The sequence below is a fragment of the Ceratotherium simum genome, chromosome 20 (assembly GCF_057802395.1).
Source record: "Ceratotherium simum simum isolate JZ-2026a chromosome 20, ASM5780239v1, whole genome shotgun sequence".
In the NCBI taxonomy this organism is placed as follows: domain Eukaryota; kingdom Metazoa; phylum Chordata; class Mammalia; order Perissodactyla; family Rhinocerotidae; genus Ceratotherium; species Ceratotherium simum.
The window spans coordinates 7,100,131-7,106,130 of NC_141919.1; the positions used below are offsets into that span (position 1 = coordinate 7,100,131).

The window sequence follows — 6,000 nt, forward strand, 5'->3', positions numbered from 1 at the left end:
CACAGCTGAAGCAATTTTTAAATAAATAGAAATACTCTTTTACTTTTTATGAAAATACATGAACATGACAGCAACTTGAATAATACTGAAATTCCACCCGTCTCATCCCAGTTCCCCTCTCCAGGGACAGATTTTCACAACTTCGATGTTACCCCCATAATCCTAAATATGCTGATCCTGCTGCATAACAACAGATCCATTTTAGACAACATCTTTACCACCTAACATGAGGGGGAGGATAAACTCCCACTCCCACTACTTCTCCTCCCTCTTCCTTTCCAATATGTCATGTTCATTTCATTAATTTGCTGCTGCTCTCTTGTAACATCATGTAAATTTGCTCCCTTTAGTGATGAGGGAAGCGGCAGCACAGCGGCTAAAGCACTGGTTCTGGAGATGGACCACCTGGCTTGGCATCCTTGCTCTTCAGTTTCTCAGCTCTGCATCCCTGAGTAATTTACATAACCTTCCTGTGCCTCTCTTTCCTTACCTGTAAACCCCGGAAATCGATAATCCGTATCTCTTGGGGTTTCTCATGATGATGCAACAAAATAATGCATTTGCAGCCTTCAGTGCCCAACACACAGAAGCTCTCAAGAAATACTAGTTATTATTATTAATTTCTTGGCTTGTGAACCTTCACCCTAATCTCATGATTTTCTCTATGCATGAGACTGTGTCTCCACAGTTCCTCTGCCTTTCCTTTCCCTTTGTACAACTCACCTTCTGTCAATAATGTGTTTGTTTTTGTTTGTCTGTGCTGCTAACATTTACATTTTGTCATGTAATTGAAGCATTGTCCCATGTTTAATCCATAGGTTGGCTCTCCAAGAGATTAAAACCAATAAATTGTAGATATATGCTTAGGTATAAGTGAAATCAATGACAGTAATGATACAAGAGATAGTAGGGAGCAATTGGGAGTATTTTTTCTCATTATAGGGTACTTGCACCACCCGTGAAGCAGTATAGCGTTTTTTGAAAACAGACTTGCATTTACTGTAAATGTATATGGCAAACCCTAGGGAAATCATTTAAAAAGTGGAAAAAAAGAAGTATAACTGATATGCTACAAAGGAACAAAAAGCAAAATCATACAAAATGCTCAATCAAAAACTAAAAAGGCAGAAAAATAGAGAAAGACAAAAATAGGAACAAAGAACAAGAGCAACAAATAGAAAGCAGTAAGAAATATAACAGACAATAATCCAATACATACAATACAATAATACATATAATCCAATACATACATACTATAATACATACAATCCAATACAATCCAATACAATAATTGCTTTAAATGTCAATGATCTAAATTCACAAATTAAAACCCAGAGATTGTCAGAGTGGATCAAAAACACAAGACCCAACTATATGTTGTCTACAAGAAACTCACTTTAAATAAAAAGACACATGTAGATTAAAAGTAAATGAATGGAGAAAGATAATCCATGCTAACACCAATCAAAAGAAAGGAATTATTGTATTAATTTCAAACAGAGCAGACGTCAGAACAACGAGAGCTATCAGCGATAAAGAGAAACATTACATAATGATAAAGGGGTCAATTCTCCAAGGAGGCATAACAATCCATTATGTGTATGCACCTAACAACAGAGCATCAAAGTACGTGAGGCAAAAACTGATAGAATTGTAAAAAGAAATACATGAATCCACTATTATAGCTGGAGACTTTAACACTCCTCTATCAGAAATGGACAGATGCAGCAGGCACAAGTCAATCAGAACATAGCTGAACTCAACAATCCCATCAATCAACTGGATACAATGGACATCTACAGACGGCTCCATCCAACAAGACAATACACATCTTCTCAAGCTCACATGGAACCTTCACCAAGACAGACCACATTCTGGGCCATAAAACACACCTGAACAAATTTGAAAGAATAGAAATGATACAATGTCTACCATAAGACCACAATATAATTAAACTAGAAATTAATAACAAAGATAGCTAGAAAATCCCCAAATACATGGAGATTAAACACACTTCTAAATAACATGTGCCAAAAAAGACATCTCAAAATAAATTTTAAAATATTTTGAACTACAGTAAATGAAAATGACAACATAATTTATCAAAATTTGTCAGATGCAGTGACAGCAGTGTTTAGAGGAAATTTATAGCACTGAATGCACATATTAGAAAAGAAGATCTAAAATCAATAATCTAAGCTTCCACCTTAGGAATCTAGGGGAAAAAAGAGCAAATTAAATCCAAGGTAATCAGAAGAAAAGAAATAATAAAAAATTAGACCTGAAATCAATGGAATTAAAACAGGAAATCAATACAAAAAATCAACAAAATCAAAAACTGGGTCTTTGAAAAGATCAGTAAAATCGATAAGCCTAGAGCTAAGCTAACTCAGAAATGAAAGAGGACATCACTACAGACAGATCCCATGGAAATTAAAAGGATAATAAAGGAACGCTATGAACAACTCTATGCCCACAAATTTGATAACCTAGATGAAATGGACCAATTCCTTGAAAAAGACAGTCTGCCGAAACTCACACAAAAAGAAATCGACTATTAAATAAGCCTATGTCTATTAAAGAAACTGAATCAATATAACCTTCCAAAACAGAAAGCCCCAGGCTCAGACGGGTTCACCGGCCAATTCTACCGAAACTGAAGAAGAAACTCACCCCCCGTCTCGCGCCCTCACCACCCCTCAAGCCCGGTCCCGGGGGGTCGCAGCCGCGGGCAGGGACGGGCTCCCTCAGCCCGCCCAGCGGTCCCCCGCCTCGGGAGCGGGAGCCGGGCGGAGGGCAGGGGTCGCCGCTGCCGCAGCCCCACGACCCGCCCGAGCCCCCGGCCGAGGGCCCCGCCCCCACGTGGCCCGGCCCGGGGTGGGGCTCCGCGCCCCCCGCGCTCACCTGCGGGGACGCCCGCTGCCGGCAGCGCCGCCGAAGCGCCGCTCCGCTCGGCCGGCGGGAGCTCGGCAGGTGCCTCAGGACGCCGCCTCCTCGGGGCGCGGGGGCGGCCGTCGAGGGGGTGCCCGGCCCCCGACCAGCGGGGGACACGCGGGAGCTCGGCCGGCCGCACAAAGGGCCGGGGGACAGACGACACGCCGCGGCGAGTCCCTCACGCCGCTGCCCAACCGAAGCTGTCGGCGACTAGAGGCGGCATCTCTGTCCCGGAGCAGCGGCAACAGTGGAAGTAAGTGCGGCTGTGGGCGGGAGCGCGGCGACAGCGGCCGGCGTGGAACGGTGCCCAGCTCACCCAGCCCGCCGGCCTGCGCGCTCCGCCTCGGCCAATGGCTCGGCGTCCTCTCGGGTTCCGTAGCCGCGGCCCCGCCCCCGCCGCGGCCCCGCCTCCTCAGCTGTGGTCAGGGAGCGCCTGGTAGGCCACTGCCTGGTTTGTGTCTGGTCCGGGAGATGTCTTCTTTTTGTGTATTGTCTATAGATGTTTTCTTTGTGGTTACGATGGGGGTTGCATTTAACATCCTAAAGTTATAAAAATCTAATTTAAATTTCACCAACTTAATAGTACGCAAATATTTACAAATTACATTTTTATGCGTTGTGTGCCAATAACAGATTAATAATTTTTATGCATTTATTGTTTAAATCATGTAGAAAATAAAAAGTGGAGTTACAAACCGAAATGACAATAATATTAATGTTTATAACTGCCCAGGTATTTACCTTTACTGGAGATAAAAGTGAAGTATTTAAGATCCTGTTTTGTAAAATTGACCTTGCCACAGTTAGTGTAGTCAATTCACCCTTTAATTTCATGGTCACCCTGTTAAGATAGAACTGCTTACTACATGGATGGTGCTTTCTGATAAAATTGCAAGGTGATTTTTTTTCTCTTTTAAATCACTTTGAGGGTATATTCTTCCGCTCTTTTCACAGGACCCACACAGTTTAAGTGCTTAATCTGCCGGATATGGCTGAATCTTTTGATTAGCTCAAGCGTGAGGCAAAAACAGAGTTCTAGTTGCTCTAAATTTCATCTTCTTTGAAGAGTTTATAGAAGAGAACTGTGTCACAGTTGGAAAACCACAGGGCTAAGTGATAGCGGTATAAGCAATAGAAATGGCACAGAACTACTTACCCTTATGCTCAATATTTCTCTTATTTTTGAGTAATGAGGATGTGAAAATTATTTGTTGGAGCAGATAAGGAAAAGAACTGATGAAAGAACACACACTATTTTTCTGTAGAAAGAGGGAGGAAATGAAGGGGAGGGGAGGCTATCCCATGACTAATTTCTGCTCAGATTACAGAACTGCTACTGTAGAGCCAATTAAGGAATCCCTTGGAAGTCCTTCTATAGTTAGGAGAAACTCAATTTTCCATTGGTAGGGGGTTCAGACTTTTCATAGTTTTTCTTTTTCCTTTCCTTTGCCAATAACAGACATCTATGATGTGCTTGTTCAAGTCTTTTCCCATTTTTTAAACAATAGAGTGGCTGTCTTATTGACTTAAAGAAGTTCTTAATGTATCCTAGATCCAATTCTTTTGCTGGAACTATGTATTACAAATATCTTCTCCAACTCTGTTGCTTTTTTTTTTTTAATTCACTTAATGGAATGGTGTGAATTTGAAGAAAAGAGGTTCTTAATCTTAATATAATCCAGTTTATCATTCTTCTTTTATGGTTAGTTAGTGCTTTTTATATTCCATTTAATCTTTGCCTACTCCAAAGTCATGAAGATATTCATGGAGGTTTTCTTCTAAAAGCTAAATTGTCTTACTTTTCACAGCAAATTGATTTTTGGGTATGGTGTGAGGTAGGGCTCAAAATTAATGTTTTTCCCATGTGGACATTGAACCAGCCCATTTATTGAAAATACTGTCCTTTCCTGACAGCACTCAGTGTCACCTTGGTCATAAATCAAGTGACGTTATATGTGTGAGAGTCTAAAGTGCGCTCATACGTGCTTGGTCTCCTAGCCTATCCTTGGGCCATTACCACATTGTCTTAATTTCCATACCTTTATAATAGCTCTTGATATCTGATTGTATAAGTCCTCCCATTTTGCTTTCAAGATTTTCTTGGATAATTTTGGCCTTTTGCATTTCCACATAAATTTTAGAATCACTTCTCAGTTTCCACGGTTGAAAAAAAAACCTACAGGGACTTTGGGATAGCATTGAATCTGTAGGTCAATTTAGGGAGAATAGACGTCTTTACCATTTCTCGCAATAATGTTTTATAATGGTCAAGGTCTTACATATCTTAGTTTCCTTTTTATTCAGAATTTTACTGAAAAGAAAGAATGCAAGTCATATTTATTGGTTCATAGTGCAAACCCATGGGGCTCCTTATGTCTTCTAACTCAAACCCCTCAATTACAGCTGAGAAAGCTGAGCCCCAGAGAGGGTAGATATGCCGTTCACCAGGTCTGGAACCCCAGTCTTGATTCTTAACTCAGTGCTCTCTCTCCAACACTGCCCTGCTTCTCTTAAACACTCTGAATTTAGCGTAGTATGTAATTTCAACTCTTCTGTAAGCGATTTTAGATTTAGTAATCTAACAAAACCAAAGCTCTAAAAAGAGCTATGTTATAGAGAAAAGTCCTGTTTCTAATATCTGTATTTTCTTCTTTTAAATTGTCTAAATCAGGGTTCTTTTTTTTTAATGGGCTTCATAAAATCCGTAAATCCCGTTAAGTTGTATGCCAAGTTTTACATAGGGACACTTGGAGAGATCCCATTGTAATGACCTCAAGGGATCATGACCCTCCCCCAACAAATCAAGAAGTTTATGAAAGATAGATTATTTTATTTTTTTAAGAGAGAAGATAAAACTCATCTTAATCTAAAAGACTCATGTAATATTTCCTTCTTTTTTTTTGGTCTGAATCATTTTATGTACATGGCGAACTTGCTATGTTAGGTAAGAAAGAATAAATAATTATTGAGTTCATATTTCCATATTTTATTTCTTTTAAATAGGCCATTCTTATTAGGTATAAGTTGTTCTTATTCTCTCTTTATTGCTTTTATTACTGTAAATGA

At 40.2% G+C, this 6,000-nt stretch overlaps 1 protein-coding gene across 17 annotated transcripts in view; it reads right to left on the reverse strand.

Annotated features, from left to right (window-relative positions):
• LOC101398151 (solute carrier family 28 member 3-like) overlaps positions 1-3,236 on the reverse strand; it is an 80,886-nt gene extending 77,650 nt beyond the window's left edge. For 11 of the 17 annotated variants that reach the window (XM_087444350.1, XM_087444348.1, XM_087444346.1 and 8 more), the window contains exon 1: positions 2,905-3,236. The gene's annotated coding sequence lies outside the window, so the exon portion shown is untranslated. The remainder of the gene's footprint in view (positions 1-2,904) is intronic. The other 6 variants (XM_087444357.1, XM_087444355.1, XM_087444354.1 and 3 more) reach the window with 1 other exon arrangement.
• Positions 3,237-6,000: the final 2,764 nt, after the last annotated feature.